The 14621-nt window shown below is 40.5% G+C and overlaps 1 long non-coding RNA gene across 8 annotated transcripts in view; it reads left to right on the plus strand.

The window, feature by feature from the left end:
• Positions 1 to 516: 516 nt before the first annotated feature.
• The window catches only part of LOC111248192 (uncharacterized), a 28687-nt gene continuing 14582 nt past the window's right edge, over positions 517 to 14621 (plus strand). The window contains exons 1-5 of one of the 8 annotated variants that reach the window (XR_015324106.1): positions 618 to 998; positions 3223 to 3984; positions 4412 to 4712; positions 6466 to 7009; positions 8793 to 9454. This is a non-coding gene — a long non-coding RNA (uncharacterized LOC111248192). Of the gene's footprint in view, positions 999 to 3222; positions 3985 to 4145; positions 4713 to 6465; positions 7010 to 8792; positions 9455 to 13720; positions 13879 to 14621 lie in introns of those variants that run through there. The other 7 variants (XR_015324103.1, XR_015324104.1, XR_015324101.1 and 4 more) reach the window with 7 other exon arrangements.

A 14621-nucleotide genomic window follows, 5' to 3' on the forward strand; every position in this document is an offset into this window, starting at 1 on the left:
CCTTATCGTTTCGTAACAGTTTAAACGATGCTATTATATAAGTGAGTCCTAGAGACTTCGTGGTTTCGATGGGGCTTCTGGTATGACACATCATCTAAATTGCCACGCCCCTTTCCCCCTCGCCGGCCCCTCCCCTTAGGCACAGATGTCCGATTAAGGACTAAACTATTACGGTTGAGCCATTCATGACGGTACTGTTGTGATTCGAACCTCTGTTGATTATAATTCCGCTGGGGATCTGTAAATCGTTTTTACCAATTTTTTTAGTTGTCGTCACGGTTGCAATAAGCACCTATCTTCAATAATTTCGTCTTCTTCCCAAACACATTAACTTCGAAATCAATTTCACTTTGCTTCTGGTTTGTTTTGCCATTGCTTGCTGCGATTTCCGTACGCTCAAGCGTGGATCGGATCCACTTCGACAAAGCCAAAGGCAACGACGGTCTGGCCGGCTCCAGCGGTAACTAATACCCCAAGAGCTTCTGGTCAGCTTCCAGCTCGTTTCTGTTTATTCAGGGAAGATACCGGAGCTGCGTGTACGCCTGCGTTGCATGCAAAATCGGTCTGTGTATGTGAGACCCGAACAGAATTACAAGTGAAAGTTTCGATCGCTGTTACGGGGGGCAGGTAATGAGGAGAGTTCTGTCTTTAGCCAAACTGGCCATACAGAATACAATACGGGTAGTAGATTCGAAGTGATAGGATCGTTTCTCTCTTTTCCCCATTTACGGTTGTGATGATTATTATTCGAAATAGCAGAACGCATTTAATCCATCCTTTACGTCAACACCGACTCAGTAGCGTTAGTTCCAGTGAGAGCCGATGCTGTTAGTTCGTAAGATGAAAAACTGAGACAGTTGTAGCGGTCTGGTTTCTGGATTCAATACCGCATACCGTATTCGAAGACGATACGATATTGTTATTGGCGAATGTTGTGGCCGTAATAGTCTGTCGGGAACGCTGTTGATCGATGCCGACTGCGGGACGTTGCGTTCTAGGTAAGATGCTTGAAAACAACTCACACGGTTTTACTTTTGGCTGTGCGGAAACCGAACGAAAAGGCGATGATGGCGGCAAAAAGCAGGGTAGTGTTTATCGTTACGAAATTGCTGACTACGCCTTGTTCCGAAAATTAGGCCCTTTATTGGTAAAAGTCGCGCGTGCGAGATGGCTTAGTTTATTGTGACATAACACAGCATAGACGGGAGTGAATATACAACGCATGCGATAGACGGTACTAGCCAAACGACGATGGGCCTGTACATTTCAAACATTTGGCGCGGAGTTTTCCGAATGCTAATTTACATGACTTCACTCTTAGTGAATTTGCCTATCTCCCGAAGTAGTTGTGAATTGGATTCTCCCATACATGTAGTGCACTATTCGATGGATATAGAAGAAGGTGTTTGTTACTAAAGAACACCAGCCAACTTATCAGTACAATTCTAATCTGTCTTTATTAATCCTCCAAACACAAGTGCAACCTTGGCCAGAAAATTCCTATGTTATCTCTCTCGCTCCTATTACAGGCACGAGTCCTTTAAGGAATACAGGTGGTCGAGCTGACGTTAGAGCGGATAACTTAGAACAGCTTGAGAACTTGCACTCATAGAATTCACCAATGGATTGCGAAAATAGCTAATCAAAATAAAATAGCTAGTTTCAACGTTCATATATTTACATGTCCCATGCACAGTTATAGTTCCAACGATGTAACTTCTATGTATTCTATAACGTCGAATGGTCATTCGGTAAAGGTGAGAATGGTATGTTTTGTGAGACAAGACTATGTAGCTTTATTACGTAGTTCGCATGCCAACGCTTGCCCCGTCCAGGATTGGCGATTACTGTTTTCTATATTTGTCTAAGTCTGACAGGTTATCGATTATTTTTCCTCTCTACCTACTACCTACCGTGCGTGCAAAAAGCTAGCATTTAGGTTTTTTTTTCCCGTTTGCGTCAAATTAGGATCTATTACAATACCAAGTGACGATTTCGTTTTACAGAAAGTCACCTAAAAAGTTATTTTGCTATAGGGGCTTGTGCCTGAGTAAGTCCGCAGCTTAGCCAGCGAACTGGAGCCCAACAAAGGCTAGAGGTAACCAACACCCTTTCAATTAAAATCAATATCAAAGCTCTTATTTTAGGACACTCTTGTTTATATCAGAACAATGAGTGATCTGTTGCGACATTTCATAGTAAGGCGTATTAGTCACTGCAATATAACCGACTCTATTCACGATAAATCTCCTTACCATACTGTCCATCAACATGAACTAACCGAGACAATTGTTATGCAGCCTTTTTACTTCGTTCAGGCAAAAGCCACATCTACCCATTCTACTGAAGAAATAGAATTTATGTTATCACCATTATCTCGCCATTATCTCTGCTATGATCATTTTTGACATCGGCCTATTCCTGTATAATGGTTAACGGTATTCTGGCAGCTGAGTAAGCGGCAACAAGCAACTTCACTATGCCTGGTCCTAGTCGTTCTGCGATACCTGTACCAACGTTGCAGGTGAATGATGAGCGTGAGTTTTGACTATTAACTGATGGTGACTAGACACGAGCAGGGAACAACCCTAATCGCAATCAATCATGCTATACAGCTCGCCGTTCATCTGCTTAGTTTTGTCTTAAAAATCAGCTAATCTGGCAGATAATGCCGCACATTGTTGCGCCGTCAACATACTTTGCCTAGTCATAAACTTAACGTACGAAAAAAAAAACAATAAATATATAGTTCTCGTTAATTTTTGTTTAGCTGTATTATTTTTTTAAGATGAAATATACTGCTCGTCATGCGACGTTGATGATTTATAATGATTTAAACATAGTTGTCGTTTGCTTACGAAGCCATTTTCACCTGCCGCGTATCGATGCCAATGGCTGCTTTATCGAATAGTCTAAAGAGAAATTCGCCATCCGTATTCTTTGCCACTTGCTTAAAAAGCAACTTAGTTTCGATCAGTCCTAACCAAAAAAATTTTCCTAACGTCCCGCATGTGCCAAATATGAGAGCACAGTCTTGACTTCTGATTCGTTCTAGGGTTGACTAGCAATCAGGCGATAGAAGATAATTTAGAACATTAAACTATCGGCTTGATAGTTTTGCTCAAGGCCTCACTTTTTTTTTCAATCATGATTTTTTTTTTGTGAATTTCATGTCATATGCTGATACCTGACTTCGGTCAACCGCCTGAATTAAATGTGAAGTATTGTTGAATCGTTCAGAGCTCTAGTTTAAAGCTTTCATCTGCGTATTACAAAGTGTGTACCGATAAAAAATAGAAGAAGAATATACTTAAGTTTGACTAATTGAGCATCACATGTGCACTCAGTGAACCTATTGCCAGTGATTCCTGTTACAGCCTGTCGCTAGATTCATGCCTGTTGTTCTAGAGAATCCAAATAAAAACGATATCGATACAAATAACTGAATTGAAAAAAAAAAACAGATGGTGCTTTCTAGCGTTTGTATCACGTTCCTTTCTAGCTTCATCCGCCATTAAAGAAGCACTCGCTTTTATCAGCGTATATACCGACCTTGCTCTCAATGTGTGTAGATGCTTGAGACTTTAAAGGGCTTCCCTAAAGAGGAACACATGATGGTTGTTTGTTGCCTAATGGCATTTTGATTTACCAACTGGACATTAAGAACGAACAAAAGTATCTTCTTCGAAATAGGTGGTACGTCTCTCTGTAACAGGTATTACCTCTCTCTATTAGTTGGGAACAAGCCTATGTTCTTGTTTAGCCAAATTGTCCTAAACAACTTGAACTTAGTTTAGATATCTCAAAAGAACATGACTAGCTTAATAAATGCTCCAGTGCCAAAATACAAGCGAATAGTCAGCCAGCGAGGACTGCTAGTCCCGAACCATCGTAAATAAGCAAAAGCTTCGTCCTGTCATCTTTAAAGCGACTGTCTAACACCATCGTAACGCCACAGACCGCCGTTGCCGCCAATCAGCTTGGGTGAGTTGTGCTCATTCATTCGACCTATTTATCACGACAGTAGTGGCGTACCCAACCATAGCATTCTTATCACTACCAGCAGTACAAGTCTCTAAGCGGCTCCACCCCCACCTCGTCGCAGGCCATCGCCGTTACCCCTAACTACTCCATCCTGGCTAGTGTCCCATAGCGAACCCTCGTTACTTAGCCTAGGGCAATAGATCCCGTAGAAGGTTGGATGCAATTTTTGTCAAATAGAAGCTTCGATGACTGCTCGGTACTCGCTCGAGGCGTGTATGGTTCGGTGAGCTGACACAATGTCGCCCAACTTATCGCAACTTGTGTGCTTACCTGGTTGCCTGCCCACCTTCATTGTAAAGCCAGTTACCCATTTCCCTAGCGCGGGTGCTCTTAATTGTACTGTTAACCGGCCTTGAACTCGATATAGGTGTGAATAATTCGATGAACAATGGTGCAAGTGAGTGGAAAAAGAATAGCCAATCGTCACAACAACTCAGCGACCGAAAGACTGCTCTTCTAGTAGCCGTAATATTTGCCGTCTAGCCCAATTTAGTCGCTTGCGGCTTTTATAAACTCCTGAGTGTCTGATGAAGCCATCAGATCACGAAATACCTACTAATACAAACGATTGCAATGCACTCACAGCCTCATTATGCACACCGCAATTTAAGTAGACGTATACAGATGGACATATACGAATTACTCGATGCGTGGCGACGTTGTTAGAGGTATGTATCTGGTCAATTGTCTACCGAACCCTTTAAAACCTTTTCAAGTATTTTGTGGCGTTGATGTCCAAGTTTGACTAGGTCAAAGAAACAAATGAAAAAAAGTCATTTCAATTGTAAATAGCTTTGTTTCTGAAACAAACTTCCATCCTGATAGGGATTCTGTGACGTAGCAATATGGTAGACATTGTTATAATGATTGATTGCCATCGAATTTTATGGCTCGCGCCAGATATTTTCTGATACTGATTTCCGTTCAGATAGTAAAATAGATAATAATGGTTCACTAGTTATGAAAACGCTTTTTACCTAATTTATTGCATATATGCATATATAATGATGACATAGTTACCCATGACTGCCCAAACATGTGCATACATTTACATGGATAAGTATTGATTTATAATCGCATATCCAGGTGTTTTTCTTGAAGACAGACTTACCGAGATAAAATATATTTGTTCTGTATTTCAGCGATTTCCAACAAAATTGGAAAACTTGTTTTTATCTTCATGATTAGCGTGTGCCATAGATGAATAGGGGAGGATCTTTTAACAGTTCGGCAAGCCAATAAGAAATGAGTCAAACGTACACGAGTGCAAATTCTGCTCATTTCTATTTGTGATCGTTTTTCTACCCTACTGTTTGTCGTTAACAACCTACAGTCCCCAGCAACAATAAAGCAAAAAAAAAGCTCGATAAAAAACTTTTGAAAAAGTTTTCTAAAGGCCCACTTTTTTGGAGTGTATTTTTTACTTCTTCTAAACTTACCCACCAGAAGTGCCGTTACCCCTCTTCTTCTTGAGCTCAACCCTGTCGATCGCTGTTGTTTTTGTATGTCTCCGGAACAAACATCTGTGTGTCACTTTAGTTACACCAGGCAAGCATGGGAACGGGCTATCTTTTTAGGGGTTGGAAACGGGACATCAACTTCAATATACAGTTACCCTCAATTTGTCTTCACATACAAAACTCGTATACATTTCCTTGTTTGGAAAATGGCTAGTGAAGGGCAGAGAAGGCTACTGTAGTACAGCCGGTGGAACTCAAAAATGTAGTGAAACTGGTCGAGGCTGCTCTACTTCTTTTCATGTTAACATACGCAATAGTTCCGGTCGAGTTGATATTCCATAAAGTGTACTATATATATAATCTAAATCACTTCGTCAATTTGAGTATATATATATATATATATATATAATGAGAGTTGCAATATATTCTTGTTACAATGACGATTATGTATATTTTTATAGTTCTCAAAAGATTGTGATTTGAGCTTTATATAGACTTATACTACTATGGAATCTCAATGATATTAGAACGACTGTAATAAAGCTTTTACCATCGTCTGCGAGTCATGACCTTGTCATTCATTAAGGACGAGCAACAATTTTTTCTGTGTGAGAGCTGTTACCGAATGCGCTAAAACGGATCTATGGATAATAATACACTCGGCAAATATTCATACAAGTCGTGAATCAGTTGATGACGGTTTTTAACTAATTTTAATTTAATTTAATCTTTATCCAGCGGAATGACACGAATGTCGAGACGAAGACTCTCTAGTTCAGGTTCGCTAGGAGACCTATGAACTGCTATACTTGTGGATTACATTATTAACTTACGATGATCGGCTCTCAACTGTAGATGTGCTTACACACCGTCTAGCAGAAACTGTTATAAGAAATAGTTTTAGATTGGCAAGACTGCGCAACGATTGTTACTAAAAGAACTCGATTTTTTTTCTTTGCAGAATGAACTTTGTCATGCTATTTCGTTTCCGCTGCTGCTGCTGCTGCTGCTGTGCGAGTCATTGTTGAATCCTTTGCTCGTCGTTGTACGACGGCGCTGCCAAGGTGTCATCCGCTAACGTCAAGCTGTCAACAGGAGTCGCACGACAATTTCCAGCAATGCCGCTTCGGCCGCCATTACACACAATGCCATACAGGAACATAGGGGGGCGAGCACAGGACGAGAATGAGAGAAGGACTAGCCATCTCGCAGAGTTGAAAACTTTCCGTAAGCAGATGTCGCGTCCTCGTAGCATGCTTCGGTACCTCCTACAGTTACTGCTGTTACTTCTGCCCATATGGTACAGCTGTGCGTGCGAGTCACGTAACGCAATTCTGCTGCTCAAAACCGTTCATAATCGCTGTCCCATATGTACTAGTTGTTTCCGCATTTCGCTGCTGCTAAACACAAACTGCAAAGGACCAAAGAGAAAATGTGCGAAAGCAACTGCAAATGTGAGTGACGGCCAACCTATGGCGAACGCCGTCCGGCGATATCGGACTTCAGTAAGTGAGCTTTGCCAGTGAGAAGATTCAGCTCGTGACAGAACTTGCCGGCCAGAACAAAATAGAGAACACGCTCATAGCATAGGCTAATAAATTTTTGCATGGTGGAAATTAAAAACATATGTGGATACCTGTAGGATGAAATGTGACTAGTTGCCAACACACAAAAGCTTGCCCATCCTTACAATAGACTACAGACACATGTATTTATATTAGGTGACCTGCTTTACCTACCTATACAAGTTAGGTTCTCCTTCAATGACTAGTGGCTTTGCGTCGATGCTTTATATTACCAAATGTCACAATATAGACAGGGACTAAGCCTAAGGACATTGAAATTGTCCCTGTACAGTTGGCTGGTCGTGCATAAGGGAATCCCCTCTTGCACCAGCCGGTAAATACGTACCTGTGCATTCACAGGCAGTTCTAAGGTATCGCTCGATACAGCTTAGGCATCCAACTACCTATGATCGCTACAATGTACCCGACATCGTTGTGTCTCACCAAAGAGTTATCCTTCTCCGCATTATCACCTTTATTAAGCTTCGCGGCTCACTGCGTAGCCCCCGTATCCACAGAAGGCTTTTGCTCTTAGATGCAAGAGCTATTGTTCACGATTACTCTTATCAGTTAGCCCATTAGCGCCTGCCCGTTCCCGTTCCGTCTCTACGCAGCCGGTTTGCCCATCACCCACTCTACTACCTACTGCCTGTGTAGTTTTGCTCAAGTCTTTGTCCATACAAACATCTACGAACTCAAAGGGTGTAGAGATATTTGACCAAAGCCCCATTCAACAGTGTACATAATCATGTCGTAGTATACCTTCTTGCCCGTCTTTTCACGGTATACGTTAAAGTACAGTATGGCAGCAGGTAGCTGAATATCCTCTTCATCCGCTGCTTCGATCTACGATCAATTAGCTTACAGGCAGTTGAATTTTCCTTAGCAAAGTTAGAATAATGAAGAGCTGCATCTGTTAGGTTGATCCAGTCTAAAAAGAATATTAGGCATATAGTAAAGGACTTTATCAGAACGCTACAAGTGTTTAAATCTTTCAGCATCGACACCCTTGTAATGAAAAATGATGCTTGTGGCGTGGTGGAAGCGATTTATTGTAGCAGTTTTAATTCTGATGTGACTTTGCGGTGTGCTGATACTGAAGAATTAATCTATTTGGATCTATCTATCTATAACACTCAGAGGAATCGAAGCCGAAATCTCATTCTCGTATGCTCAACTGTCTACCGGTTTTGTCACACCAACGTTCTTCTTCTAGGATCATTTACTATTCCACAAACATATTTCTAGCTTTAGATAATACTATCATATAACATCAAATCGCAGTTCTTCTTATGCAATTTCAACCTTTACAAAAAATGGTAAAGATCAAGCAAAAACTAAAAAAATTATTTGCTATTATCCGTTCCATAACCTGGCATTACTTAGTGTACATATGCACTTCACATTAGACCAAATGTCAAAAAGGTATCTTCACAGCATATGTAGCCATGCTTCTTAGGCCTGTTTTTCTTCTCTCCTACAGACAGAAGACTAAAAAACAGCTTAGTGCAATTCTATATTTTTATTCGCTTAAGTTATCCGGATGTTCGGCCGCTAATGAGCTGACCGTGAATAGCAGACGAGATAACGGTGACTTTTAAATGTCGTTTGTTTTGCTACCTCGAGGCGCTTAGATTCAAATCGTTCTACTGACGCAATTAGATGAAATGGACTTCGTGGATGTCATGAACCCGTCGCTCATTCATACCGTTACTGTTTATAGGTGAGCAAGGCTGGATAAGCTTCTTGATCTGGTCCATTCATCCCAAAATCATTCGAGTCGATACTGTTGTGCTTAAACTTTGAAGACAAGCCCAATATTTGAAGCGTGAAATCATAAACTCCGTTACGGCTACACTTTATTGTGGACGGCATCGTCATCTTCAAACGATCATCGGAAAAAATTTAAACGGTACGAAATCTGAGCGATGAAAAAGTCAATGCTAAAAAGAACAATGAGACAATTTAAGTCTAAATCAATGTTTTCTTTACGTGTTAGATATATAATGAAAACTACCGAAATCCTTCTATGATTTCGGACTGCCATCGGGCACGTGGGTGGGTACGAATTATCTCGCTTTGCTAGTTAATCTGTAAGATTCTCAATTACTTGCACGTCCGATAAAAAGTACGCCGTGTAAATAAGGTAACGGTGCTTCGATGCCATTGTTGAACAAAAACAGGCCTTTCGAATCACAGTCGTATTCAATGATGTGTCTTATACATCCAAACGCCTGGCTAAAATTTCGTCGCTCTAGTTCATACCGAGAAAGAACAAATGAACTTCAGCGCCCCACAGTAGAACAAATGCTCTAGCATTTAGGCAGTACCTAATAGGTCCACGATTACGCATAAGCCTAGGCAAAATAAATGTTGAACTTAGCATTGATGTTTTATCATAGTCTAATTAACAACAGCACCAACGAATATTCAAAAGGAAGCTTGACGTGGACTATTGCAGAGTGAAGTCTGTTATCTGAGTTGACGTGTCCATAAACAATTGGGAAAACTCATCATGGGTAAATCATCATCGGATTAATAGTATAAGAAAGTATGATAGAACGAGAAGCTCAGGCTTCTTATACGGCCATTTCTCTGACCTACTTGACTTCTGCACTTTTAATTTCTTGCTATCCATTTTTTTTAGGTCTAATAAAGGTGTTGTCTTTTTCTAGGGGAAATCGAATTTTCAACTGATCGAACCGATTTTTTAGGAAGTAGCATGCTTCTGCTAAATGTGAATACAACCTTTAACGTTTAAGGGCTATGCTGTATCCAAATGAAACCGATGGCTTGAATCGCTTGGACCCAACATATATTTCCACTAGTCCTTTGGTAACTTGTTTATGGCTGAGCGCACTCCGCCGGCTCGTCCAAGATGCAGCAAGCAAACAGGCAGACAGCCACTCAAAAGACGTATTTGTTCCTATTCTCCAGTCAAAGGCCACTGTCACAGAGGAGTGGTTCGGTGTTTACTTCGACTGTATACCCATCTCTCCCACTGTAGCGAGTAATTTTTTTTTTTTTTTGTCAATTTTTCGTTCATGAGGTAAGAATGAGGGAGCACCATTTTCGCATTTCAGCCACAAAAATAATTGACACACCTTCTATTACGTTTCGTCTAGATAGTACGGACCGTCAGCCTTCAATATATGTCATCTTCCTTCGAAGCCTCTCATCGATAAGATGTTCCACTATAGTGCAGGTATATACTCTGCAGCTCATTTTAGTTGTGCGCGTATCATTAAGCGTAGCTTGTTCAATGAGCGTGTTGATGGGTTGATCGGGCCAAGCCCGTGGAAAGCATCTACTTTTACGCTAAATCAAAACAAATCGAGGGAGCTGTTACGGACTGTGGTTGAAGAGTTTGCATTAACCTTGGTACACGCGGTAGTAGTAGTAGTAGTAAATTTTTCTGCCACTTTCGTTGAGCTGAGATCTGTAGCAACAGCTTTTTGATCTGTGGGCTTTGTGCTCGTTTAACTGAGGGTGCAAAGGAACTTCAAGTTCAGCATGATCGCACCTACAAAATGATCCGTATTTTCCTCGGACCTAGTATTATCGAATGCCTATCAATGCATCACTCAAGATAGCGAGTGCTCATACAAGTGCCTCGTTTAACCGATGGTTTAAACTGTTGCTGGTAACGAATAAGTAAACGTAACGGTTTAGTAATTTTTTAGAATAACAACTATTAAACACCGGTAGAATCCCTAAGTAAATTTTGTTTTTAATATAGAATCGTATAGCTCTAATGGCAGTAATGCTCTAATGTATAGCTCTAACGGTAGCACGTCTTGTTGTGGTAAGCTAATTGTGGATCGTTTATTCAAGTTTTCTAATAGCGCTCGCATGCCGCTAGATTTCAAGTCTTGAGATAAACGACAAAAGAAAACGTAGTTTATTCGAGATAAATCTATTACATGCCATGAAACATTTAGAAAGCATCACGTAACGAATGGATGGATTATGACGTACAGGATTTTTTGAAAAGGTAGATTTGAAAAAGCATTGTCCCGAATACTTACAACAAACAGATATTATAGAATTAAATGAAAAAAAGCACTAACCGTTTTTCTCGCTAGACAGCGGTGAAGTCACATATTCTCATTTGTACAAGTAGTGTTATCGGTCGGTACCATCTAGAAGCTAAGGTACGATGGTAGTAGATCGGTTAAAATTGGTGGCATGACTTAATTCAGAATCTAGATCAAGAGCCTTAATGATGAGTGAAATTTTTGAGAAAGATTGCCCTCTTTGCAGTTTTACTACGATAGAGACACACTGTTGTCCGGACCCATAAAAAAATTACTGCTATTTATGGTTGAGATGCATTATCGCAAAAAAAAAACGGCGCAAAGATGGCTGTTTCTCTTTCGTTCTAGAAGTGTCGGTGTTAAAGATGTTCCTTGTAGTATTTAATTAATTGCAGGAAAATTTGATAGAACTATTACGAAAGTTGAGCAATACCGCCATGTGAGTAGCCATCATATCGGCAATAAACTAAACGTTTAACATTGAGCACTTTTGAAGAAACTGGCTACAAAAAAGTTCGGTGTTCGTTTGTCACACGAATTAACGCAAACGAATTACCTCCGTTCGTGAACTTTTTTCAACGCTGAGCAAGATCAAGTCACAGTGATAAAAATAGGTCAAACATGACAAACATGGGCAATCTGTGACAAAGTACAGACTGACGCCAGAGTAGGTGATGATTCATGTTTGATCGGATTGGGAAGGAATCGTGCATTATGAGCTGTTTCCACCTAGCTAACCTAAATGATTCATTCAGACCTCGACCGTCAACAACTAACAAGATTACCACTAATTATTGAAAAAAATCGACCGGAACTAACAAACATCATCTTCAGCTAATTCCACAACAAATCAAATACATCTTTAGCCACCCAACTGCAGAAGCGTAGAGGGGACTTGGATCGAACATTTGAAGTCGGATCTTGCACCATCAGATGATCATTTGTTTCAGTGTTCCTTTCGAACTCTTCCTTGATGATGTTAGTTTGGTGTCAATGGAGAGACGCAAAAAACACCTGTTACATCTTCTGATTCAGAGGCCATAACAATTCTGCTGTGACGGGATTATGGTGTCACCAGAAAAATGACGAAAAGTCATCAATCAGAATGGTGCATATTTGACTTATTACCATCGTTTTTAATTTCAAAAATATTTGCTTATTTTAGCTTAAAAACAATCAACATCTTTTCGACAGTCCAGTATGTATGCTTAATAGGTCTATTACACCAGTCGCTTAGCCAGTTTTTTGCTAAAAATTCACGAGTCTAAGATATTCTTAAGAACTTCATAAGCAGGCTTCGCTAAATGAAAAAAGATGAAGATTTTAAAAACTGCTAGATTCCACGGTAGATTTCATGGTTTTCATGTTGCTTAATATATTATTCGTTTTAGCCAAGTTCACGGTAACTGACATCGAGAGAGAAAGAGGCTCACACAGCGGAATACATTTTCGTATCGTCTTTGAATACGGTGTGTTGAGGGGTTAGCAGTGGGATAGAGAGACCAAGAAGTGGTACGAACACCGTTCGTTTCATTTCCCTCCTCTATGCGAGCCTATACCGCTGGCAGTGGTAGTCTCCGCTTTTCGACAGGCTCCTCCCCATTTTGCTCGCTTAGGACGTCGTCCTGGCTGGCTGGCTGGCTGGCTGGCTGGCTGACTGGCGAAATGAGCTCGTATCAATCTTAGCCTAGCACCCGTCACTTCGTCCACCCGAAGCTGCTCACAACATCACTGACGGCCACGGCGGACCGGAACTGTTATTGCCAGCGAACTCTAGCAGCCGCATTGCGGTGGTACCTTCTTCTGCCCAACCTGTCCTACATATCTCGACGTGGACGCAGAACCATCTTGGCATTGGTATAGCAGTAGCCGGTCGCTGGCCGTTCGCTATATCGGTTGTTTCTCCTTTAACAGTACCAGCTGCATAGGTTCACATGCCCAGGCGGCCAAGCAGGCGAAAAGCAGGTGGCCTAACGCCAACGCCCTTAACAGGGCAGATAAGGTTAGGGGTACGGAGTAGAGGATGGACAGGGGCAAGGCAGAGGTACACGGGGTTTTAGCTATAACGACCATATTTTCTTGGAAGAGGCTCCTCCTTTGTTCCGTTTAAAGTACTACGTGCGGAAACTGGCTTGCATTAACCGACGACTCGAAAGGTATATTAGTGCCTTAGAACGGAAGCGCGTCCTCTCAATTTTGAATCGCTACAGCAGAAATTGTTTTCGTTACCGTAACTCTATATGCTGATATTTATAGGAATGACAGATATTCCACATGAAAATCATACAGGATGCCTCAAATGCGGATGCTAAAATTAGGTTTCGACTCATTTTTCTATGGACTCTACTAATACGTTCAAGATTTCGATATTTATAATCGATTAGGGTTTGTGTATATTAATCAGACTATGTCCGAGCCGGTGGTTGATAAAAACTCCGCTAAGGTGCATTTAAATATTAGCAGGTTTTGATGAAGTCAAACAATATCATATTTTAACACTGCTAAGATGTAAGCAGATTATATCTTACCGGCAATTCCATGTGGATACTGGAATCAGTCAAGTAGCTTGTATCGAGTTATTAAATTTCTTAAGATAAGGCTATATTTATTTTAGGTGACATTGTCCTTAGGGCAAACAGGACCTTAATTTGCGTCAAAGAAGATCTTCGCGAGTGAAAAGGCTTCAAGCCTGCCCTGGTTCTGAAATCTGTTACGAAACAGAAAAGCACGCTAAATTCTCGATAGAAAAACCTCAGATGCATAAATTATAAGGTATTTTGTGCCAAAAAAGTATTCCTATCAATTCATATTCCAGTTACTGTCTTTGCTCTTAGAGAGAAGTAAACGGGTTGTCGTTTTGTGTCCTTATGGACTTTTATATGAATTTCGTCTTTCTCCGACACTACGCCATTTTATTAAATAACAGCAGTTAGTTTTTCGAATTCTAAAGAAGGAATACGTTTCTCAGCTTTCAAGGGATGTTAGAATTGAATATTATATACTTTTGATACAGAAAAAGAAAGTAACAGGTAAACTTGGATTGTTAAATCTGGTACATAAAATGCGAAGTAAAATTATCATCCAATACGCTTGCCTAATAGATATAAAGTTGACTAAATATAAACAAGCACTTAATAGAAAAGGCAACAAAACTACTAACTTTCAGTTTTCGTAAGATGTACTAGGCATCGCCTATAAGGAAAACGCTTCCTTAGAATATACGGGATGCTTTATATAGCATGTAGCATTTTATTTTATGACATCTCGCAAAAATTTCTCAGTTTACGACATCGCAAATATATGATGAGCTATAGGTTCTCACATTCCTTTAAACATAGCCAGAAGTAACAAATAAGTACCTAAGTAAGTAATAATAATAAGTAAATAATATACGACCCTATGCTTATGTCGTATATTGCGATGAGATTTTCGCAGATCAGTTAAGATAAGGGACCCATGGTTAATCCTGTTAGGTTGTCTCCGATACGTTAGTACCCGTTACCTTTATATTTGTG

The sequence above is a fragment of the Varroa destructor genome, unplaced genomic scaffold, assembly GCF_002443255.2.
Source record: "Varroa destructor unplaced genomic scaffold, Vdes_3.0 BEIS01000003.1, whole genome shotgun sequence".
NCBI classification, from domain to species: Eukaryota; Metazoa; Arthropoda; class Arachnida; order Mesostigmata; family Varroidae; genus Varroa; species Varroa destructor.